The sequence below is a fragment of the Pelophylax lessonae genome, assembly GCF_965119305.1.
Source record: "Pelophylax lessonae genome assembly, chromosome: 7".
NCBI lineage: Eukaryota > Metazoa > Chordata > Amphibia > Anura > Ranidae > Pelophylax > Pelophylax lessonae.
The window spans coordinates 71,074,589-71,100,315 of NC_138774.1; the positions used below are offsets into that span (position 1 = coordinate 71,074,589).

Here is a 25,727-nt window from a genome sequence, read left to right on the forward strand (position 1 = left end):
AAGAATTACATGCAAAATAATGGTACCGCTTTCAGCACCTAAAATCGGAAAAATCATACCGCCAGGGAGGTTAAAGTAATGCAGTGTCATATAGCAAAAAATTGCCTGGTTATGAAGGGGGAGGGGGGGGGGGTAAATCTTCTGGAGCTAAAATGGTCAGTATGGTTTTGCCTTACATTTTTAGATTTGGTGACAGGGTCTCTTTAAGTACACTAGCAGTGTTTTATGGATAACCTTACCAAATCTATTGTTGATTTTGCTTCTTGCCTGAAGCTGCCAGTTGAGTGATCAGGAAAACAGCTCTCTTATCTACCTTCAGGTCTATGGTATTCAAATACACACAAAAAAAAAAAAAAAACGGATATTTACTGAACAGCAATGTCAGCACACTATTTCAGAATAAACACATTTTGTGCTAATTTAGTCATAGGAAGTATTTTTGTCCAGCAGTGTTCCTGGCATGACCGACAGGTCACAATTTGGGGTCATAGCTCTTGTGGCATTGCATAAAAAGGGAATCCTCGCCCATAGGTGACACACAGACCTACAGACAGGCATCATGTGGTTCTCCAGTGCCATTCTGGGCCTTGTCCTGATGTGTCTGATATGCATAGCATGGCTGAAAGAGAGAACCAAAAGTACAACACTTCTGCCACCCGGACCTTCCCCGCTGCCACTGATAGGTAACATTCTTCAAATGAGGCCAGATAAGTTGTTGATAACTTTGCAGAAGGTAAGTAAGACATTGAATTAATAACAATACTTGCCTATCGGGGTGCTATGGAAGTTCAGCTTTTTTTCCGTTCTGTATAGAGCATGGAAGGGTTAGAACCCCTGTTTTATTATGGTCTAATCTCTCTTTTTTATCCTGGTGACCATTATCACAAAAGACAGAAAATGATGGAAAATCCAAAATGTTTTGGAATAGAAGGGAAATCTTCCAATGGGGACATTTGTTTTAGTGATCACTAAGAGAAAATTTCCCTCACTTTGGAAAGATTTTCTCTCACTTCCTGTTTTGTCTAAAGAACAGGAAGTCATACCCCCTAACTTTGTGAGATGGGACCAAGGGACACCTATCAGAAAAGTATGTAGGCATAGAACCAGGGCCAGCTCTACCATGGGACCCAGGCAGCACTTGGAGAGGGGCAGCAAATTGACTCCCAAGATTTTTTTTCCAGCAGTTTTGTGTGTCATCAGTTTGCAGAATGTTAAGGGCGGCATTTCCCCATCTCACACTGCCGCCCGTAGTGCAAACTAATGAGTATGAAGAGGCGGAGTGTCTCCTCCTGGGAATGTCCCTTGCATGATCGTGGTGTGCGCAATGACCTCAGACATCAGTGCACTCCAACTCACACAGGGCAGGCTGGAACTTCTAGGGTGGTGGCAGACACAGGAGTGACAGGAGGACTGAGGACACACAGTGGGTGTTTGGTGGACTGGTCCAGTGGTGAGTTATGGAAGTAGATAACAGTATATATAATATTTTCAAAATGTTATATTTATATAAAATAATGAATGTGGGGGCCTTTTGTTGGATGTGATTTTTTTTTGGGGGGGGGCAGCTGTTGGGAAGAAGAGGGAATGCCAGCAACGGATGGGCCATTGAAGCCTATGAGTGACATCACCACTCCAGACTTTCATTTAAAGAGGACTAAAAGTCCACAAGACTTTTGTCAAGGAGAAAAAATCCGATATAACTAATTAATTGCAGGTTTTACCAATTGTTGTCAAACACTCATTCCTCTCCCCTGCTGCTGCCACTGGCTGAATAATGCGATCACCTGACCAGACTGGAGCGGGCTAAAAATAAATAAGTATGCACAGTTTTTTTTTAACAGGTTAGTGAGCATAGGTGTTAGGAAGCCTATTTTTTAAGGCTAGTTAGTTTTGGGCTGGAATTCTACTTTAAAGCTGAACTCTAGGCAACTATAAAAAATGTATTACAGTCATGTATTGTTCCTTTAAAACAATTTGATGTCTATTATCTCTCTCGCGTGTCTCTCTATCTTTCTCGTATCTCATAAATCTCTCGTTCTCTCTCTCGTCTCTCGCTCATCTCTCATTCGTCTCTCCATCTCTCTTTTGTGTCTCTCCCATTACTCGCTTGTCTCTCCCATCTATCTCTTATCTATCTTCTGTCTCCCTCACCTCTCTCGTGTTTCTCTTATCTCTCTCTCGTCTCTCTCTCATCTCTACCTTGGGTCTCTCTCATCTCTCTCATTTCTCACTCATCTCTCTCATGTCTCTTTTATTTCTATCTTGTCCCTAATATCTCTCACTTGTGCCCCTCATCTCTCTTGTGTCTCTCTCATCTCATTTGTGTCTCTCTCATCTCTCTCTCTGTTGTGTCTCTCATCTTTCTTGTTTCATTATCATCTCTCTCTCTCATATCTCTCGTGTCTCTCTTGTCTCTCTCATGTCTCTGTTATCTCTCTCATCTCTCTCTCATCTCTCTCTCATCTCTACCTTGTGTCTATCTCATATCTTTCTTGCCTCTTTCATTTCTATCTTGTCCCTAATGTCTCTCTCTTATCTCTCTCATCTGTCTCTCTCTCTCTCTCTCTCTCGTATCTCTCTCTCATGTCTCTCTCTTCTCTCTCGCGTCTCTCCCATCTCTACCTTGTGTTTCTCTCATCTCTATTGTGTTTTTCTTATCTCCACCCTGTGTTTTTCTCCTCTCTCTCGTGTTTCTCTCATCTCTATCGTGTCTATCTCATCTATCTTGTATCTCTCTCATGTCTCTCTAATCTCTCTTGTGTCTATCTCATCTCTCTTGTGTCTCCCTCACCTCTCTCGTGTTTCTCTTATCTCCATCTTGTTTCTCTCCTCTTTCTCATGTTTCTCTCATCTCTCTTGTCTCTCCCTCATCTCTCTCGTGTCTGCCTCTCATGTCTCTCTAACCTCTCTTGTGTCTATCTCATCTCTCTTGTGTCTCCCTCACCTCTCTCTCGTGTCTCTCTTGTCTTTCTCGTGTCTCTCTCATCTCTCATGTCTCTCTTGTTTCTCTTATCTCTCTCTTGTCTCACTCTCATTCCTACCTTTCATGTCTCTTTCATTTCTATCTTGTCCCTAATCTCTCTCTCGTATCTCTCTAATTTCTCTCGTATCTCTCTCATGTCTCTCTCATCTCTCTTGTGTCTCTCCCATTTCCCTTGTGTTGCTCTCACCTCTCTTGTGTTTCTCTTATCCCCACCTTGTGTTTCTCTCCTCTCTCTCGTGTTTCTCCCATCTCTCTCTCTCTTCTCTCACGTGTCTATCTGATTTCTCTTGTGTCTCTCTCATGTCTCTATAATCTCTCTCGTGCCTATCTCATCTCTCTTGTGTCTCTCCCACCTCTCTTGTGTCTCTCACATCTCTACCTTGTGTTTCTCTCATCTCTCTCATGTTTCTCTGATCTATCTCGTGTTTCTCTCATTTCTCTCGTGTCTCTCTCATTTTTCTCGTGTGTCTCTCTCATCTGTATCATCTCTTTGTTGTCCCTAATATCTTGCTCTCTTTCTTTGTCTCTCTCACTGCTCCCTCGTGCTCTCTCGTGTTTTATCTCTCTCTCTATTTTTTTTCACCTGCTGTCTCTCTTTCATCTCTCTCTCTCTCTGTTGTCTCTCTCATCTCTCTCTCATCTCTCTCTTGTGTCTCTCTCATCTCCCTCGTGTCTCTTTCAACTTTCTTGTGTCCCTCTCATCTCTACCTTGTGTTTCTCTCATCTCTCGCGTGCCTCTCTCATCTCTCTCCTGTCTCTCCCATCTCTCTCATGTGTCTCTCCCATCTCTCTTGTGTGTCTCTCATCTCTCTCGTGTCTCTCTCATCTCTCTCCTATCTCTCTTGGGTGTCTCTCATCTCTCTCCTGTCTCTCCCATCTCTCTCATGTGTCTCTCCCATCTCTCTTGTGTGTCTCTCATCTCTCTCGTGTCTCTCTTATCTCATTTGTGTCTCTCTTATTTTTCTTGTCTCTCTCATGTCTCTCTCATTTCTCTCATGTCCCTCTCATCTCTCTTGTGTGTCTCTCATCTCTCTCGTGACTCTCTCATCTCTCTCCCATCTCTCTTGTGTGTCTCTCATCTCTCTCGTGTCTCTCTCATCTTTCTCGTATCTGTCTCATCTCATTTGTGTCTCTCTTATTTTTCTTGTCTCTCTCATCTTTCTCATGTCCCTCTCATCTCTCTTGTGTGTCTCTCATCTTTCTCATGTCCCTCTCATCTCTCTTGTGTGTCTCTCATCTCTCTCATGTCCCTCTCATCTCTCTTGTGTGTCTCTCATTTCTCTCGTGACTCTCTCATCTCTCTCCCATCTCTCTTGTGTGTCTCTCATCTCTCTCATGTCTCTCTCATCTCTCTTGTGTCTTTATCATCTCATTCGTGTCTCTATCATCTAATTTTTGTTGCTCCTATTTTTCTGGTTTCTCTCATCTCTCTCGTGTCTCCCTCATCTCATTCATGTCTCTCTCATCTCTCTCTTCTCTGTCTCATGTCTCTCTCATCTCATTAATTTCTCTCTTATCTCTATCTCCTGTCTCTCTTATATCTCTCTGGTCCCTAATATCTCTCTTTTGTCTTTTTCATCTCTCTCGTGTCTCTCTCATCTCTATCTTGTGTCTCTCTCATATCTCTCTTGTCTCTCTTATCTCTCTCATGTTTCTTTTATTTCTCTCTTGTGTCTCTTTCATTTGCTGTCTTTCTCTGATCTCTCTCGTGTCTCTCTTATCTCTCTCATGTCCCTTTAAACTCGCTCGGGTCTCTCTCATCTGCTGTCTCTCTCTCTCTGTTGTTGCTCTCATCTCTCTCACTCATTTCTCTCTCATCTCTCTCTTTTCTATCTGCAGTTTCAGGAGAAATATGGTCCCATCTTTACTGTATATTTTGGCTCTCGACCAGTAGTTATGTTATGTGGTTATGATGTGGTCAAAGAGGCTCTGATAGATCAAAAAGATGGATTCCGTGCAAGGGGGAAGATGCCAATGGTTAATTATGTCCTAAAAGGTTTCGGTAAGATGCCTTTTTTTTGTTTGCTTGTTTGTTTTTTACTGTTTTCTGTGTATTTTAGATGCTGCGGGGTACGCTAAAAGTGTTTCTGGGCCCAGGCTATGGATATCAAATATTTTACATAACAAGATCTCTCTAGCTTTTTGTACTGTGAAGCAATTCATCCTCAAAAACAAACCACAAGTGGTTAGTAATAGCACCTGATGTGTGTTTACATTAAAAGGCTGGCAGGCTGCCACAATTTTGCTGCCAGATAAAATAAAGGGAGAGGACATGTGATTTGGGTGCCTTTTTTGTGAACTATAAAAATTATTTTCTCCATAATACCTTTAGATACAAATGTGAATAAGAGCTTTTACAGTGCTTTTACTGCTTCTTTAAAATACGTTAATACAGGTCCATTTTAAAGTATTGTCAACATGTCCCCCCTTGGTCTTTTATGACTTGACTGCATTCCTCATCTGGAGCCAGATGCTGTGGGGTCTACTAAGGTCCCTACTTTCTTCTGCCCTACACTATCAAATGGGCCGACAACCAGCCACAGTTCAAGACTGCAACCTCTGAAGGAACTCTACCGTTCCATGGAACCCTGGTTGAGAATGACAGTTTTAGTCCCTTTTTATTTCTCTACATAAAAAGAAAGGAAATAGCCCTTCCAGTAATTTACTCTTCCTTTTAAAAATATTTTTAAAGCATTTCATGTAAAATGGAAAGTATAATGCCTTTTTGCGTATTAATCATTATACATCTTCCAGGCATTACAGGTAGTAACGGAGAACGATGGAAACAAATGCGCCGCTTTGCTCTTACAACATTGAGAAATTTTGGTATGGGGAAGAGATCCATTGAGGAGAGAATACAGGAAGAAGCTCACTTTTTAGGGGAGGAACTCAGCAAAACTAAAGGTAAAAAAACTATTTTTTTTTAATCTGATTTGCACAGTGATGGGCAACTAGCGGTCACAACAACCAATCAGCTTTTACAAAGTGAAATCACATCCGCAAAAGATGGAAATTGGTTTGGTTCTGTAGTTTTACGAAATTTGCACAAGTAGATTTCTGTATCATCATCCGTGTTTTCTTTCCTTTGTGCTCCCTACTGTAATAAAAATGCTATTTATGTTTTGTAGTTATTGACCCTGCTAGCTAAATTGTTGTGAAGGTGAGGAAGGGATCCCAAAAATTTGAATCTTTAAAGAGGTATTAAAGTCAAAAACAAAAAAGCTAAATATTGCAGCTTACCAATCTTTAGATGTGGTAGTTGCACCTCATCTAGTTTCTAATTTATTTTTTATTTCTTTATTTTCACCTGGTGATTCGGTCTGTAACATAATTCCTGTCTTAGGCTGCATTCACACTTGGAAGCTCTGAAAACACGGCCAAAATCCCGTTTTCAGAAATGCCTTAACCACTTAAGCCCCGGAGGATTTGGCTGCTCAAAGACCAGCGCCTATTTTGCGATTCGGCACTGCGTGAGTGTAACAGACAATTGCGCGGTCGTGCAATGCTGTACCCAAATGAAATTGACGTCCTTTTTTTCCCACAAACAGAGCTTTCTTTTGGTGGTATTTGATCACCTGTGCAATTTTTACTTTTTGAGCTATTTAAAAAAAAATAAAAGCGACAATTTTGAACAAAAATAACAATATTTTTCACATATTTTTATATGAAATTCCCCCAAAAAAATGAAAAAATCAAAATTTTTTAACATTTTAGGCCAAATTGTTTTCTGCTACATATTTTTGGTAAAAAAAAATTGCAATAAGCGTATTTTGATTGGTTTGCGCAAAAGTTATTGCGTTTACTGACTACGGGAAAGATTTATGTCATTTTTATTGTTTTTTTTTTTTTAACTAGTAATGGCGGTGATCTGTGATTTTTTTTGCGGTACTGTGAAATTGTGGCGGACAGATCGGACCCTTGACTGACATTTTTGACACTTTTGGGGGTACCAGTGACCTTACTACAGTAATCAGTGCTATACATATGTACTGATACTGTAAAAATGACCCTGTCAGGGAAGGGGTTAACTTTATTGGTGATCAGTGGGTTAAATGTATCCCTAGGGGCATGATTCTAACTGTGGGGGGGCGTGGCTTGTGATGTAACCACAGAGACATACGATCCTACATAGCAAGATCGTACAGTCTCTGCAGTTACATCATGGAGAATGACAGATGGCTGTGTTTACATTAGCCGTCTGCCTTTCTCCCTCTCAAGCAGGAGATCGCGAGTCGCCGGCGGACATTGGAGCCACCAGTCACTTGCGCGGGGATGTCAGGGAACGAGCGGGGGGGAGCGCGCCCCCGGCCGCACGAGCTCGCCCCCTAGAGGCTCGTCGGCGAGTGACGTACCGATACGTCACTTTGCCCAGCAGCGGCTGCCTGCCGCAGTATATCTGCGGTGGGCGGTCGTTAATGGGTTAAACCACGTGTCTGCAAGGGGGTAGAGTGATGGAGTGGTTGGCATGTCCTCCATGTTTTTCCTCCTAGTTGGGCACCAAGCAAGGGTCACATGAGAGGCCTACCCTTGGGTGGGTTCTTCTGGGCTATGCTAGGCCCTTTGTACTGGGTCACTGCCTAACACATGGGGTACCTTTTGCTTGAACATATGACTGAACTTTAATAAACTTTCATGATATTACTGTACATCACTACGGTCATTTGTGCGATTAGAAGGGACACATATGGAGTCAGCGCTAAGTGCATGGCGAGGCTCCATACAGTTACTGGTAGTGAGGTAGCGGTGATACGCTGCACAGGTGGAGAGGGCAATTTGCTGCCACAATTTTGTTCTTTGTGGCTGTGGAAAAACGAAACAGCATGTTGCATTCCGCCGTTGAACGTGACCAATGCAAGTCTATGGAGCTGCACCGCAACCGCCCTGCATTGCACACATGGCGTAGTGGTACAGTATTTACAAGGTTAAATCAGGCGGTGAGAAGGCAACATAAGGAGGAGGTGACTGATGCAGATCATTCTTCAGAGATCACTGCACATGTGAACAAGCCCTAAGGCCTCATGCACACAGGGCGTTTTTACAGCTGCTTTTAGGAGCATCTTAAAAGCAGCTTAAAAATGCCCCTCCATGTTATTCTACGGCCTCATGCACACAAAGGCTTTTAGGAGCTGTAAGTGGCATAGGCGATTTTAAGTTGTAAAAAAAAAGCCAGGGCCAGAGTGTTCTGCAGCAGCAGCGTCAACCTGTAAAGACGCCTGACGCTGCTAAAGGCTGCTTAACGTGGCATACAGCGTTAGGCCACGTCAGACGTTTTTAACCTGTAGTAGTTGGATTTGAGGTTGGATAATAGAAGAGGGCAGAGAAAGGCGGCTAAACCGTGCATTACCACCAATATAAAACGCTTCTAAATGCACGTTTTTACAGCTGCTTTTTCCTGGCGTCAGAACTGGCTTTGCAACTCGTTTTTTCAAACCCCCCGTGTGCATGAGGCCTAAGAGTTTTACTAAATGCAGCAGCAGCCAGTGATCGGAAACCCATCATTATAGGTCATTTGTTTTTACGTGGAAAAAAAAAAAAATTCCCAGAGTTCAGGTTTAAATACTGGAGTTTGTTAGTAAAGGTGTGAGAACAGCTGGAAAAATTGTAAAAGCCAGCTAAATTTGACTGCACAGGAATATATAAAAACTTGGTTCACACCTATGCATTTTTTGTGCGTTTTCCGTTTTGCAGAAACACACTACAGTCCATTGAACATGGTTTTCTATGGTTCACGTTCACATCTGTGTTTTTTTTGGAAAGGGCCAGGGACTTTTTTCTGGTTTTTGGTTCCATAGACTTCAATGGATTAAAAACATGTATGCACCTGGAACATGCAAACTGCATTGGTGTGAAGCAGTCTTAGTTGAACATAATTATCAGATCCCTGATAGTTTTATCTATTTGAAGATGATCTTTAAAATAAAATCAAAATATTACTATTGCGTTTAATAAGATTTCCACATGCATATAATATCTTGATGTTGTTTATAGGAGAACCATTTGACCCAACATTCTTCCTGAGCTGCGCAGTATCTAACATCATCTGCTCCATCGTATTTGGAAGGCGTTTTGATTACAACGATCAACGTTTCTTATCGCTGCTTCGTAATATTAATGGGCTCATTCGCCTTATGAACTCCACTTGGGGCTTGGTAAGTAAATACATGAGATATTTGAACCTTATTTAGGAACTAACCAAAAAGGAAGGAAATGGTCCCAATGGGGTTTAACCACTTTACCACCGGAGGATTTTGCTGTCTTACGTCCAGGCCACTTTTTGCGATTCGGCGCTGTGCGACTTTAACTGACAATTGCGTGGTCGTGCGACGCTGTACCCAAACGAAATTTACGTCATTTTTTTCCCACAAATAGAGCTTTCTTTTGGTGGTATTTGATCACCTGTGCGATTTTTACTTTTTGCGCTATAAACAAAGAAATAGCATTTATTTTGAAAAAATAACAATATTTTTAACATTTATTTATATGAAATTCCCCCCCAAAAAAATGTAAAAATCAAATTTTTTTTAAATTTTTGGCCAATTTGATTTTGATTGGTTTGCGCAAAGGTTATTGCGTTTACTAACTAAGGGAAAGATTTCTGTCATTCTTGGTGTTTTTTTTTTTAACGCGTAATGGCGGCGATCTGCGATTTTTTTTTTTGCGGGACTGCGACATTGCGGCGGACAGATCGGACCCTTGACTGACATTTTTGGGGGCACCAGTGACATTACTGCAGTAATCAGTGCTATATATATGCACTGTTACTGTAAAAATGACACTGGCAGGGATGGGGTTAATTTTATTGGAAAGGGAGGGGTTAATGTATGCCTGGTGCTTACTAACGTGTGGGGGGGGAGGTGACTGAGTAACAGAAGGACAGATCGCAGGTTCAACTATGCTGAACCATGCTATCTGTCCCTGCCTGTCACTTAGGAGATCCGCCCGCTCTGTTTACACAAGCGGGCGGCTCTCCAAACTAGATTCCCCGACGATCGGGGAAGAGCGGCGGCGATCGCCGCTGCTCCTCCCCTGGCCCGACTCCCGCTGTGACTGAACACAGCGGGAGCGAGCCTCCGGCGGCGCGCGTGCGCCGCCCACAAGGGGCGGAGTCCAGCGACGTACGTCTACGTCGCTGGACGATAACGAGCCACATTGCTCACTATTCCTAGGCTCCAATACCTTGGGGGCCGTTTAGTTAGTTTGTTAACCTTTTTGCACAGATATGCACCTTATTTGTTGTCATTGAGATAATGTCCATTTTTTATTGTGGTCAGAGTGATTTGTGATTCACTCACCTTTTATTTGTCTATCGATAAAATGTAATCTTTTATACATATTTATATCTTTTACTGTCTCCTACTCCCCTAATATGTACATGTCTCATTTAAACCCCATTGGGACCATTTCCTTCCTTTTTGTGTAATTTACCTGGGGGGGGGGTGACATGACATATATTTAGCCTACGCTGTCACCCACACTCCTTCCTTTTTGCCTTTTTAGGAACTAATATCAAGTTCTCTGATCCCACAACTTTCAACTATTAAAAGAGTCAACTTCCACTATTGTTAAATCAAAGCGAATCTCCACCCAAAGAGGGAAGTTTCCGCATTCAGGCCTCCTCCTATTTGTGAAACTGAGCTTTTGGGGAGGGGGGAGCGGGTACCCGATTTTGACAGCTACCCGCTCACACTTCTGTTCTGGTCACCTAAGGCGATCGGAAGCAAACGTTCTATTTCCCCCCTCCCTCCCGAAGTCTTCTGGAACACATGACAGGTACGGGAAGACTTCGGGACAAGCCACAGAGGGCAGCCACAAGCTGTCACAGCGGGGTGCCCATAGTTAAGACACTGGCACCACCGAGGGAGGACACAGGGTGAAAACAGCTGGGGTCAGTACACCGCTGGATCATGGGACAGGTGAGTGTGTATTTATTAAGAGTCAGCAGCTACATTTTTTGTATCTGCTGACTTTTAATAAACACAAAAATGACTGGAACTCAGCTTTAATCTGTGTGAAGCAGTTGAAACTATGCAAAACATTTAGCTTTGAAAGCAAAGGCCTGTAGGTCACTACAGGACATAATAGTGGCACAAGGTTGGCAGGAGGAACCTCAGCTCTCGTAGGTTATGATTAAGCAAACTTAATTTGTGAAACGCATCAACTGCTTCCTTTGCTCGCCTGTTATGTCCAGGATGTTTGTTACATTTGGATTTTTTATTCAATAAAGTCCACTGATTGCCTTACATGTCGGAGTGCGGTCGATATTTTTTCTTGTGCTTGGATTTGCTCAGACCGCGGACCGGACATACACCCGACCTTTGAGGATTCAATTACTCACACCTGAGTGGCTACCATTCCATTGTTCAAGACACACCTAGAATTTTCAGATAGTAGCGGTGGGTTAAAGTGGATGTAAACCCGATTGATTAAATTTGACCTGCGCATATCTATCTATAGTGTTTACTTATCTCTCTTCAAAGTCCCGTGGCTTTCTCTTGCTCTGCTCTTCTGTTATCAGCATGATAACTTCTGACAAGTTCCACGAGTTCCAAAACCAGACCGAATTTTGTGTCAGGGTGGATGCATAGAAATAGATGAGCAGACAGCTGGTCTATTCATAGCACAGCTTTTCATGTTTCTTCCTTTTTCTGCCTATGTGGAGAGGGGGGTGTGTGCCTATCCTCCAATCAACTATCCCACAGTGTATGGCAAGAATCCACACCCACAGGTGAATCAGGAACAGAAAATTCTAACAGGACCTGCACTTTCTAAACAGTGTAGAAAGCTGAAGACAGCACATACTGTATACAAGTAAAACTTATGTAGGGAGATTTGTTTCATCTCTGTGTATCATATGAGGCTGTTCACTTCACTGGGTATATGTGAGGGTTTACATCCACTTTAAGCTTGGTAGAAGAGCTGACACACCGCCCCCTTGAAAGGTGAATTTCCAACATCTTTTTTGGGGTGGAACTATTTAAATTTTTGTATTGTAACAAAAAGCAACAAACAAAAATTCCCAGCTCACACACCAGCCAGCCTGCAACAAACAAAATTGTCCTGTCTAACAGTGTATAGTAAAACCTGTGGAGTTTTGTTTGCACGCATTTGCAAATACATGAGTAAGCTGCTGCAGCAGGCACTTCACAGCACCCCTCTGTACTGCAGTCCTAAAGCCCCGTACACACGTACCGATTGTCGGCCGCCGACTGATCGGCTGATTGTAGGCTTGTTAGTATGATTCTTCTGACAGCCGACAGAGCATTTTCGGCCGAACAGAATCTGTCGTGCAGACTTTAAAATATTTGTTGGCCATCACCAGAACGGCCGATTGTTCGCCAGTCAGTACAGAATTCGGCCGACAGACAGCAGATTTGCAAGACTGGGCATGCTCAGAAAAGAAAAAAGACAAGGAAAGTTAACCATCACATGACATCACTTCTGCAGTTGGCTGTTGTTGGCCGACAAAATTCGTGTGCTGTCTTTTGCAGTTTTCAACAGACACGACAGCCCCAAAAGACGGCCGATCGTTCAGCCGATGATCTGTACGTGTGTACGGGGCTTTACTCTATAATTTTGAGAGTCTCTTGAGTTGAAGCGCATATATAATAATGGAAGGATTGAGGGCAGGTGTGCCTGGAGGGAGTCCACCCCTCCTTAAAGGTATAGGGATGCACTAGACACCCAGCAAGAGCAGCACAATGGCAGCAAATGTATCCAGTTCATCCCCCCCCCCCCCCCAAAAAACAATTACCAATGGCGACTGCAGCTTGCACATGAACTTGTAAATGTGGGCAAACGTAACCCCTTGGCTTTAAGGGGAACTATTAGACAAGGTCAGTTCAGATTGTTGCAGGCTGCGTCACCCTTCCATGTGCTGTAAAGGCCAGTCATAGGTTGGGGCGGTTGCCATTTGTTTCTACTGTTTGTATTGTAACAACTAATTCACTAATTCACTTTTACCTCCCCCAATGAAAGTGCATCTGTGCCCAGACCATGGGCATTAAAGTATTTACATTTTATTAACAAGTAGTAAAAGAGCTTTTAAAACAAGCCATCCCTGATCTCTCTAGCTACTTGTACAAAGTACAATGTATTCTCACAGATCACTGAAAAGACTCTGAAGTTAGGTTTAGGCCCCTTTCACAGTTGTGCGACTTAAAAGTTGCACGATTTTCCCGCCGCAATTTTGATGCGACTTTGACGCGACTTGAATTAATGCTTATGTCTTTGGACCTCAAAAACGCATTAAAATCGGCCAAAATTAGTGCAGGAACTACTTTGAAGTCGTTGCGACTTGAAGTCGTAAAGATATGAATGCTACTCATTGGAAATCATGGAGAACGACTTGTCATGCGACTTTGCAGTCCCAAATCGTAGAACAAGTCGCACAAGTGTGAAAGGGGCTTAAACATTTAATATGTTGCAGATTGCCAAGTCTTAGATGTGGTGGATGCATTGCAGCATTGGTTTTCTTTTTTAGGCCTTCTTTTCTCTATTTTCACCTGGTGTTCCAGCCTGTAAGTCTGTTCTTTTTCAACATAACAAGCTGTACTGCAGATGTAGCAGTTAGAGGTTTGAGATAAATAACTTACCACTGACAGGGCTGCTCAGTTTTGATTTATGTAATACCTTTATCGCAAAAGGAAAAAATGTTGCTGTAACTGATTAAAAAATGTGAACTGGAGTTTGACTTCAATTTGTTAGGGCCGGTTCACATTAGTGCGATCACAGAGATTGCATGTAATTCGGAGCGCACTGCTCCTAAATTACATGCAATCTCTGTGCGGTGCAAATTTCAGCCATACAGTTTGTATAGCTAAATTCGCACCGCAATCGTACTAAACGCGCACATGACCCTTTTTTTTATACGCAGCAGAATCGAATTGCATGGTGGTTCACACCAGTGCGATCCGATTCTGTGTGAACTTGTAGATCGCACTGCGATGTGCAATCTCAACTGAGGGTGTTGTTAACTATTAATTGACACCACCTGCGTATCGCATATGGCAGTGTGAACTGCCAGGGGTGCGGATGCGATGCGGGAACACCAGTGCTGTATTTTGGCCTAGGCCAACAAGGCCCAGGCCTAGGGCGGCACTTTGCAGGGGGGCAGCAAAATAGCAGCTTCCGCCTCCATCTGAGACTCTATTGGCCACTGGTTGCTAGAGCTGCCTGGCGTCTAGCAACCAGTGGCGTCAAGGCCGTGACTCCCTGTCCCTGCCCATAATTCAAAGTGGAGGAAGATTTAACTTCCTCCTCCTCCACGCCTTGAGCTTCCCCCACCTCCCTCTTTCTCCCACTCCCTTCTTCCTCTCTCTCCCATCCCCCTCTCTCTCTCTCTCTCTCTCCCACCCCCTCTCTCTCTCCCACCCTCCCTCTTTTTCTCAGCCCCCCTCTCTCACCCCCTTCCTCTCTCTTACCCCCCACCCTCTCTCTCTCTCATCCCCCCTCTCTCTCATCCCCCACCCTCTCTCTCTCTCATCCCCCCTCTCTCTCTATCTCATCCCCCCTCTCTCTATCTCATCCCCCCTCTCTCCCTCTCCCACCACCCTCTTTCTCTCTCTCTTCCACCACGCTCTCTCTCTCTCCCATCAACCCCACTCTCTCCCACCACCCTTTCTCTCTCTCCCCCCCCCCCTCCCTCATGAGATCTCAGGGGTCCTTGCTGGGACTTAAGAGTCCTTCAATTTTGGAGGGAGTCACATCCCTTAAACGGGAAGGGGTGGGGCAAATTTACAAAGGAGGAGGAGGGGGCGCCCAATTTTAGTCTTGCCTAGGGCATCACAAAACCAAAATACACCACTGGGGAACACGCTGCATATTCACAGCGTTCCCACATCACAGAAGTGTGAACCGGGACTTAATGTTTCTAAATCTGCTAGTCCATCTGACACTTCCCCTCCCCCCCCCCCCAACTACCAATTCTGCTGTCCAAAGGTGTCTCCTCTGATCCTTCATCCAGAGTGTAGGCAGGTGAAAACAGAGGGGAAAAAGAAAACTTGTGCAGCCACAGCATTTGAGCATTAGTAAGCTACAGTATATAAAATTTTTAGTTTTGGGTCTATACAGCTTTAAGGTGACTGTGGCTATTTTAGTTTACTTGCAACAAAACTAAGTACTGTCTGTGATACCTTCTTTTATTGGCACTAACAGTTAAATTGTCAGGAGAAGCTGGTATTGCTTAGAGCGTGAAAAGGAAAAACCCAGAAGACTTGTCCTAAAAATGTCATGTTTGGTGCAAATAATATAAAAATAATAAAATAAAATAAAAATTATAGCCGCTTAAAAGCTTTCTCTGTGTGTTTGCCTCTCCATGAAAAATAGTTACAATCTCAATGCCTTTATTATGAACTTTAAAAATGAATTTTTTCACAATGCTGTAGCTACAGAGGTGAATGTGACTTGATATAAAGGATCAGGGTCAGAATAAGTAAATACATTAGTCTGGGCACAGGTTCACTTTCACAGGTTCACCTAACTCCTAATCTAAGCATAATATTGATTACTAAACACTTACCAATTCCTTTTAAAGTAGCAATATACAGTAAGCAAATAATCGAAACGCTTAACGTAAAGGCCAGTGATGGCGAACCTTGGCACCCCAGATGTTTTGGAACTACATTTACCATGATACACAACTACACTGCAGAGTGCATGGACATCATGGGAAATGTAGTTCCAAAACATCTGGGGTGCCAAGGTTCACCATCACTGGTATAGGCACTGGCGCACAGCAGCCACAGTTTGGTGTATGTAACTAAGATGCTGAAGTGTGACAATCTGTGTTACAGGAATCATTGGTGTTGCCATCCTAGAAAACTTGGACAGCATTACATATATTTTACAGAAATCCATTATGCCAAAAGCCTTTTGTCACTTCTTGACCCATTTCTGGGGTAGTGAAGTTGAACCTATTTAGTTTCATTGGGAACAGCTCATGAGTCAGATAATGGGAGCTTTGTTCAGAGGCTTTTCTGACTAGTATTATACTTTGTGACATGTTCCTTTAAATAAAAACTATAATCAAAGAAACTATATCTGACATAGGTATATATTGAAGAATTCATTATTAAAGAGTATCAAAATAAGTGCATTGCACAAGATGAAGCCATTGACCAGATACAATTTAACCACTTTAGCCCCGGAAGATTTTACTGCTCAACGACCAGGCCACTTTTTTCAACTTGGCACTGCTCGAATTTAACTGACAATTGCGCGGTCATGCAATGCTGTACCCAAACGAAATTTACGTCCTTTTTGTCCCACAAACAGAGCTTTCTTTTTGTGGTATTTGATCACCTCTGCACTTTTTATTTTTTGCGATATTAATAAAGAAAGAGTGAAAATTTTGCAAAAAATTAACATTTTCTACTTTGACTGTTAAAAAATATCCAATATACTCAATTTATGTCATATATTTAGGCCAAAATGTATTTAGCAACATGTATTTGACAAAAAAAAAAATTCTCAATGAGCGTATTTTTATCCACTTTAAGACCGGAAGATTTTACCCCCTTCCTGACCAGGCCATATTTTGCGATTCGGCACTGCATTATTTAAACGGACAACTGCGTGGTCGTGCGACGCTGTACCCAAATGAAATTTATGTCCCTTTTTTTCCCCACAAATAGAGTTTTCTTTTGGTGGTATTTTATCACCTGTGCAATTTTTAATTTTTGAAAAAAAGTGACAATTTTGAAAAAACAAAAAACAATATTTTTCACATTCTGATATATAACATTCCCAAAATAAAAAAAAAATTAAAAATCAAAATTTTTTAACATTTTAGGCCAATTTGTTTTCTGCTACATATTTTTGTTTAAAAAAAAAAATAGCAATACGCGTATTTTGATTGGTTGGCGCAAACGTTTTCTCATTTACTAACTACGGGAAAGATTTATGTCATTTTTATTGTTTTTTTTTTTTTAATAGTAATGGCGGCGATCTGTGATTTTTTTGCGTGGCATTGTGTCAGACAGATCGGACCCCTAACTGTCATTTTTTACACTTTTGGGGGGACCAGTGACATTACTACAGTAATCAGTGCTATAAATATGCACTGTTACTGTAATAATGACACTAGCAGAGAAGGGGTTAACACTGTTGGTGATCAAGGGGTTAAATGTATGCCTCATGCTTACTGACGTGTGTGGGGGGGAGGGGGTTATGTGACACAGACAGAGATCGCAGGTTCAGCTATGCTGAATCCTGTGATCTCTCCCTGCCTGTCACAGAGAAGATCCGCCTGCTTTGTTTACACCAGCAGGCGGGTCTTCTCACACTTTCCCCGACAATCGGGGAAGAGAGGTGGCAATCGCCGCCTCTCCTCCTCTTGCCTGACTCCCGCTGTGTCTAAGCACAGCGGCAGCGAGCCTCCAGCAGTGCACGCGCGCCGCCGAGACCACTAGGAGTCCAGAGACGTAGGTCTACGTCGCTGGACCCAGGGGAGCTGCTGTGCTGCAGTAGCAGCACAGTGAGCGATCCTAAAGTGGTTAAAGTAGTTGTAAACCTCAGACATAAAATATGAACAAAGCATATCCCTTTATAGTGTGTACTTGTCTCAGTCTAGAGCACTAAATGTAATTTATGTCCGCTGCTTCGTTCCTCTGCTATCAGCATGAATCACTTCTGACAAATTTTCCTGACACCAAGAGAAAAATGGTGACAGAGGAGTGAGTTTCAGCAGAGTGACAGCCTCATCTCTGTTCCTGTGAGCTGTGTGAAGGGGGGTGTCTCTTCCCTCCATTCAGCTCTCAGAAATCTCCTCACTGAGCTCTGCAGAGTGTAATTTCAGCTCTGCATCCCTTTTTTCTGAACTCTCAGACAAGCTTTATACATGTACTTTGAACGGATGTAGAGAAGAGAAGACTGCAGATAGACCAGTACAACTTATGGATTTGTTTAATCTCTGTGTATCACCTGAGGTCAGTCACTTCACTAAGTATATGTAAGGGTTTACAACCACTTTAACTGTATTTAGTATCTGCACAAACTGTTTATAAAGGAAATAATATGCCCTGACTGCAGTTGTACTTCACCTGTATTAAGAATTAATTATCAGTTGTCTTTCTCCTACTTGATGCAGTCATACATATGTGTGTACTCACCTATAAATCTATATAGAAATCTTGAATTTTCTTGGTAAATAAATGTTCTCCTAATATTTTAGGTTGTTTACAACTTTGAGCGGCTCTTCCGCTATGTTCCAGGACCTTCTCAGCGAGGGATGCGATATTTACATGAGATCAAAGCATTTGTTCATGAGATGGTGGAAGACAGTCTAAAGACCCTTGACCCTCAATCCCCCCGCCACTTTATTGACTGTTTTCTGAAGAAGATACAACAGGTAATAGAGGCATGCATCAAAATGTTCACAAAAATTCCTCTAATGATAACACTTCCCAGTGTAGCAAAATGAAAATATGATGTGTGTTCTCATGTTCGCCCTTCACCACTATTTATTCATCAAAAAAAAAAATGGCCACCGATCTGGAGCTTAGAAATGGTGGCGTGACGTCAGCACATAAGGCCCCACCCAACGCGTTTCATGCACACGAACGTCTTCAGGGGATATGCCTCCTTACGCCACTGCTTTCAAGCTCTGGATCGGCTGCCATTACTTTAAGTCCAGACATGTTTTGCTTTGTTTGGTGTACACCACATGGATTATTTGTATTTCAATTGAGAAATCTCTAAAATAAATACTTCACTATATATTTTTTATATATTTTTCTTTATCTTTCTATATTTCTTTTTCTTCTTTTTCTTTTTCTTTTCCTTCTCCTTTCCTTTCCTATTCCTTCTGCTCCCCTTTAAATCACTCAGTAGACTGGCTAATAGATACTCCATTAGAACAGGTATATTATCAACAGTGCTTGCAAAGAATGTATTATAAATATTGGATGTTTTAAAGTGTATGTAAACCCCAAACAATACACTTCTCGTATTTGCAGTCAAAGCTCTACCACTAAGCTATACCCCCTTGGATTTAGATACACTTTAAAGATTACCTGAAATTAAGAGTTTTATTAACTAATATCACTGTATTTTCTTGCAGGATAAGGGGATACCAGACACAGAATTTCATACGGAGAATCTTGTGGCTTCAACAATAAACCTTTTCACCGCTGGGACAGAAACTGTCAGCACAACTCTTCGCTACGGCTTTCTCATCCTGTTGAAATATCCAGAAATTCAAGGTAGAAATTCAGAATTTAAAAAATCTCAATGCATACTTGACCCTAAATTTACCAAACATAAAATAGTTGACCTTCTACTTGTTCTGGCAATGTCATTCTTTACTTCAATTCACATTTCTTCAATTCACATTTGGCAATTTTCCAGTTTCCTAACATCCTATCCTAGGGTGACAACATTCCCTGAAGAATACAATTAGTCAGGGGTAGTTTTGGTGATTGCCCAATCCAGGGAACCTGGGAGGCCACCAGACTATTACCCTGCAAAGTTTGGGATTTTCAAGATCGTGCCATATATGGGTTTTTTTAATATGTATGTCTATGCACTTTAATAAAGATGTTTACATTTTTCATGTAGTTCTTTATATGTTTACAGACCATATCATAGCCCTTGAAAATCCCAAACTTTGCAGGGTAATAGTCTGGTGGCCTCCCAGGTTCCCTGAATTGGGCAATCACCAAAACTACCCCTGACTCATTTTATTTCTCAGTACGCACAGGGATGTGGGTATGATTGGCTGTCTTTTTGAGCCAACATTTCTATTCAATTTTAACATTCCCTGAAGGTCACCAAGACAGTAGCAGTGTAGTTACCTTGGAGTGAACTGTAGTCATTTAAGTTCATTACATCTCTCTCTGAAAATGCAAACAAACTATAGACTTGTTTTAAAGAACTACAGATACATTCAAGCAACAGTCAATCTTTATTTTTGAAGCACACATGATAGGATCACCCTTACATGCAGCTTTTGTTAAATATGAGTGGGGAGGGCTCAATGAGAAACATCAACAATCTACCATGTCTATAGCTACATTTACTATTACTTGGAATTACTCTTACTTGATGAAATGACTCTAACATGTATTTTCAGTTAAGGTCCAGAAGGAGATTGATCAAGTAATAGGTCAACGTTATCCGTCGGCTGAGGACCGAACCAAGATGCCTTTCACTGAGGCCGTAATCCAAGAGATCCAACGATTTAGTGATATTGTCCCAACTGGACTGCCACGCTGCACAACAGAGGATGTATCACTCCGGGGCTATGTAATACCAAAGGTAATGAGTTTAGGATACTGCACCTGGAAAGGGCAGTTAAATAAATGCAATAGGCAAAACAAAGAATGCACCAATAAAAACATAAATAGTTATTTACCTGCATCTACTTTTGATGGACACACAATTAGGAAGAAAAAATTGTTCTAAAAATGTTGAGGCCTAAAGAAGCAAATCAAGCCCGACAAAGACAAGGCTAATTACCAGCAGGAGGAAGGAGGTTCTGGTTCCCCTATATAGATCTTTAGTTAGACCTTGGAATACTGTGTCCAGTTCTGGAGACTTCACTTACAAAATTATAATTGATAAGAGAGAGTGAATCCAGAGATGAGCAACAAATTGGTGAAAGCTCTTAGAGATAAAACATGCCAGGAGGGACTTCAGGAACCTATTATGAACATTCTGAAGGAAAGAAAGGAAAGGGAAGACATGACTGAAACCTTTAAATACATTAGAGTGGAAAAAACAGACAATAGTGGACAGGCAGAATTTTTAATGCCGAAGAGACGTATGTCTCTTCAGCATTAAATTTCCCTTGCTTGGCTGTCCACACAATAGACTGCATGCTGCACATGCATGCAGAAGAGCACCATAAATTCCGGTTAAAGTCCAGTTAATTCCTATTGATCACAACAGTATCACAGGTATCCAGGACATTTCTGGAGGCTTAACTAATCACCCTTTAATAGAGTTGCAGGACCATGACCTGAACAAGATTTTAAATACATGCACACAAAGTCAATTCATACTTCAACAAGAACTGATAAGAGGAATCAGTGAAGCCCCTAAAATGCACTAGCTACGTGTTGTAACTTGTAGTTAATAAAAATTACCTTGACTTTCAGCTAGGTTTACGGTGCTCTCACCTCTCTAATGTATTTATTACTGATGTTCTGAGGATTTATTACAGAATGGAGAGTGCTTACGAAGGGTGGTAACAGAGTGGTGATGTGTGCTGGTTGCCCAAAGAGTAGTCAGGTGGTGGGGTGCAGATTCCCAACTCTGATACTATGCAGTCATTTAAAAAGATGGGAGTAAGTGAATCACAAGACTGTGTGCATTACCTTATAAACATTTGACAGTAAGACACTTTCTATATGTGTAATACATATGTGCCCTTTAGGATCACAATATTCCAACATCACTTTTTTCTCTTAATATATCCCAGGGCACAGATGTGTTCCCGTTACTTACCTCCATATTGAAGGATCCCACAAAGTTTCCAGATCCACAAGTGTTCTCCCCAGCCAGGTTTCTAGACGATAACGGAGTCCTAGAGAAGAAACCAGCTTTGCTGCCTTTTTCTGCTGGTAAGAAGCATTTTGTGTTGTGTAAGCAACTACTTGAAACAGACCTATCACATCCTGTCCGAAGAACACCCTCAGGTGCCTATACTTAACATCATTAAGATACCTGCCACTGCCTCTCCAAAATCACCAGTGATCTTCAGCATTTGTGACTAGTATTGCCAGAACTTGCACAGTGACAATACTGAAACATGGGCTCTCTATCATTGGGAGGCAGGTGACACATGTTTTCTCTTTCAGTACAGGGTTTTTTAGAAATGGTGGGATAGATAAGTATAGGCAGCGAAGGTTGAAAGCGGGAAGGTTTTTTGTTACCGATAGGCCAGACTATTGGATTATTTTAAACATAATCTTAAATTGATACTTCACCTATATTAAAAAAAAAAAATTTATATTTTCAAATATTATAATAAAGGAGCCATGTGCTGTTATCTACTTGTATTCTCTTCCTGTCAAAGTAGAAATGTCAGCCTGCCTGAGCTCTGGGCTGAAAACTGATATGACTGTGCCCGGGCTGCAGGAGAATAATAAAATTGCCAATAAAAAACCTTTTCGTTTTCTTCCATCCAATCCAGTCCCGAAATCCCCCCTTTTAATGGTAGTTTTGTAAGTATCTGTTATCAGCATTGAGCTTAGGAAGGAGATGGGAAAGTCATATAGCCTGATACTCAGTTAGACACTGTTGCTCTGACTGGTAGAGAAAACAAGAAAAGAAAAAGTATTCCCTAAGAGGTAAGGCTTTATTCTCATAACAATTTCAAAGTCAACCTAAATTATTACATATTCTCTTTTCCGACTGGTTCTCTTTAAACTGCCTGTTAAAATTGACTATTTTGGACATCACCTGAAAACTATTTTTTAATGTTTTAATACATAAAGTCAAACCTTTGTGGTTGTTTTTTTGTCATCTGTGTCCCAGTAAGAGGATTTTATTTGTCTTTGTCTTGTCCCGTGGACACAACTGGAAGTGAGAGGAAATTTATATGACGTAAAGGGAAACCCCTCTTAGATATTTGTCCCACTCTGATGCTAGTGTTACCATTGGATGATTTCTCCACTATTTCCGTTTTGTTGACAACTCGAAATTAGGGCTTTTATTTTACTTTTACTCCTAATAATAATGGTCATCGTGAAAAATTAAGAGGGTGCCTATCCGCAGCGGTAGTAAAGACAGCAACGAAAAAAACCTAATAGTGGCTCTAACTTTTCGCCACCCTATCCAAAAGATGGTTTTACATTCACTGTAAATATATTTTATTGTACTGTTCAACACCCTAATATAATATCTTCTACACCTACAGGGAGGCGGATGTGCCCAGGGGAAAGCCTGGCCCGCATGGAGCTTTTTCTTTTCCTCACCTCCCTCCTACAAAGGTTCACCTTGAACTCCCCGGTACCTCGAGAAGACCTGAACTTGGCCCCTGAAGTCAGCAGTGCTGGACACTTTCCACGCTTCTACAAAATGTCTGCCCTTCTCCGCACTAGCACAAAATAGTCTTGATTTAATTTGTTGTACATCCCCATTGTAAATTACATTCTACTTTCTATTTTCCTTTTATACTGTTGTAGCAAAATAAAAACATATTTTGTAAGCACTTATGACCCCATTGTAATGATTTAAAAAATTACTTTAACAACTTAAGCCCCGGAGGATTTGGCTGCTCAAAGACCAGGGCCTATTTTGCGATTCGGCACTGCGTGACTTTAACAGACAATTGCCCGGTCGTGCGACGCTGTATCCAAATGAAATTGAAGTTTTTTTTTTCCCACAAACAGGGCTTTCTTTTGGTGGTATTTGATCACCTGTGTGATTTTTATTTTTTGCGTTATAAACAAAAAAAGAGCGTGAATTTTGAAAAATTAACAATATTTTTCAAATTTTATTATATGAAATTCCCCCCCCCCCCCCCCAAAAAAAATGTAAAAATCAAAATTTTTTAACATTTTAGGCCAATTTATTTTCTGCTACATATTTTTGGTAAAAAAATTCACAATAAGCGGATTTTGATTGGTTTGCGCAAAAGTTTAATGCGTTTACTAACTAAGGGAAAGATTTATGTCATTTATATTGTTTTTTTTTTTTTTAACTAGTAATGGCGGCGATCTGCGATTTTTTTTTTTTTTTTTGCGGGACTGCAACATCGTGGCGGACAGATCGGACCCTTGACTGACATTTTTGACACTTTTGGGGGTACCAGTGACATTACTACAGTAATCAGTGCTATACATATGCACTGTTACTGTCAAAATGACACTGGTAGGGAAGGGGTTAACTTTATTAGAGATCCAGGGGTTAAGTGTGTCCCTAGGAGCGTGCTTCTAACTGTCAAGGGGCGTGGCTTTTGATGTAACCACAGAGACATACGATCCTACATAGCAGGATCGTATAGTCTCTGCAGTTACACCAGGGAGAATGACAGTCGGCTTTGTTTACATTAGCCACCTGCCTTTCTCCCTGTCTTCCAGGTCTTTTGCCTGCGGGTGAGGGAAGCTAAAGCTAAGGAAGAGTTCTGATTAGATAGTTGCCCGTCTGGGCTTAAAGGTCCACAACTGCCTGTGAGAGAGGTCCAAAATGTCCTAACCTGGTCTGTGGCAGATGCTGAAGATACTTAACCACTTCTGGGCCGGAAGGTTTTACCCCCTTAATGACCAGGCCATTTTTTTGCGATACGGCACTGCATTACTTTAACTGACAATTGCGCGATTGTGCGATGCTGTACCCAAAGAAAATTGATGTCCTTTTTTCCTGCAAATAGAGCTTTCTTTTGATGGTATTTAATTTTTTGCACTATAAATGAAAAAAGAGCAACAATTCTGAAAAAAAAAAAAAACAATATTTTTTACTTTCTGCTGTAAAACATTCCCAATAAAAAAAATGTAAAAATCAAATGATTTTCATCATTTTAGCCCAATATGTAGTCTGCTACATATTTTTGGTAAAACAAAATCCCAATAAGCGTATTTTGATTGGTTTGCACAAAAGTTATCGAGTTTACAAACTAGGGGAAAGATTTATGTCATTTTTATTTTATTTTTTTTTACTAATAATGGTGGCGATCAGCGATTTTTAGCTGGATTATGCGGACAGAACGGACACATAACTGACATTTTTGACACTTTTAAGGGCACCAGTGACATTTCTACAGTAATCAGTGCTAGAAATATGTACTGGTACTGTACTAATGACACTGACAGGGAGTGGGCTAACACCAGGGGCGATCAAAGGATTAAATGTATCCCTAGGGCGTGCTTTCTGACTGTGTGGGGGATGCTCTCTCTGGATGAACACAGAGACCTGTATTCCTAAATAGGAGGAACACAGGATCTCTTTGTTCATCACTGACAGAACAGCAGTCTGCCATGTTTACATCGGGAATCGATCGCATCCGCCGGACCCACTGATTCACTACCCCTGTGGCCAATCGGCATGTGCGTGTGCCCCCACTAGCTGTCTTACGAAGTGACGTACAGAGACATTGTTTCGTTGGACAGACCTGACCTGCCGTATAAGTATGGCGGCTGGTCAGCAAGTGGTTAAGGTAGCTACCTATTTGGACCTACAGAGCTCACACTAGCCTTTGGCAGAGGCATAAAGATTCTATATTAGATTGTGAAAGACTTTAGAATACTGCAAAGAAACATAAAAGAATAATGGCAGGTTTCTCTCTAGTTTTGCATTTGGCTACGGTCAGTGTCACTACTGGTAGCATGAGGCGATACCTGGACCCTATAGAGGTTGCACAGCCAGTCCAAATCCTCCAGGATGGTACATCAATACGTGCCATTGCCATAGGGTTTACTGTGTCTCCCAGCAGTCTTAAGAGCATGACAGGCAGTTACTTTAGGAGAGCTGGACAGGGCTGTAAAAGGTCCTTAACCCATCAACCAGTATCTGCTACTTTGCGCAAGGAGGAACAGGAAGAGCACTGCAAGAGCCCTACAAAATGACCTCCAGCAGGCCACTGGTGTAAATGTCTCTGACCAAACAATCAGAAACAGACTTCATGAGAGTGGTCTGAGGGCCCGACATCCTCTGGTGGGCCTTGTGCTCACTGCCCGGCACTGTGGAATTCAATTGGCATTTACCATTGGACACCAGAATTGGCAGGTCCGCCACTGGCACCCTGCGCTTTTCACAGATGAGAGCAGGTTCACCCTGAGCACATGTGACAGATGTGAAAGGGTCT

General features: G+C 41.8%; 1 pseudogene across 1 annotated transcript; it reads left to right on the top strand.

Moving 5' to 3' along the window:
* The first annotated feature begins 460 nt into the window (after nucleotides 1-460).
* LOC309560722 (cytochrome P450 2G1-like) lies at nucleotides 461-23,039 on the top strand (annotated as a pseudogene). Its single transcript, XR_014226202.1, has 9 exons — nucleotides 461-733; nucleotides 4,823-4,985; nucleotides 5,738-5,887; nucleotides 8,972-9,132; nucleotides 18,153-18,329; nucleotides 19,041-19,182; nucleotides 20,052-20,236; nucleotides 21,402-21,543; nucleotides 22,842-23,039. The product of XR_014226202.1 is annotated as a cytochrome P450 2G1-like (transcript).
* The last annotated feature ends 2,688 nt before the right edge of the window (nucleotides 23,040-25,727 follow it).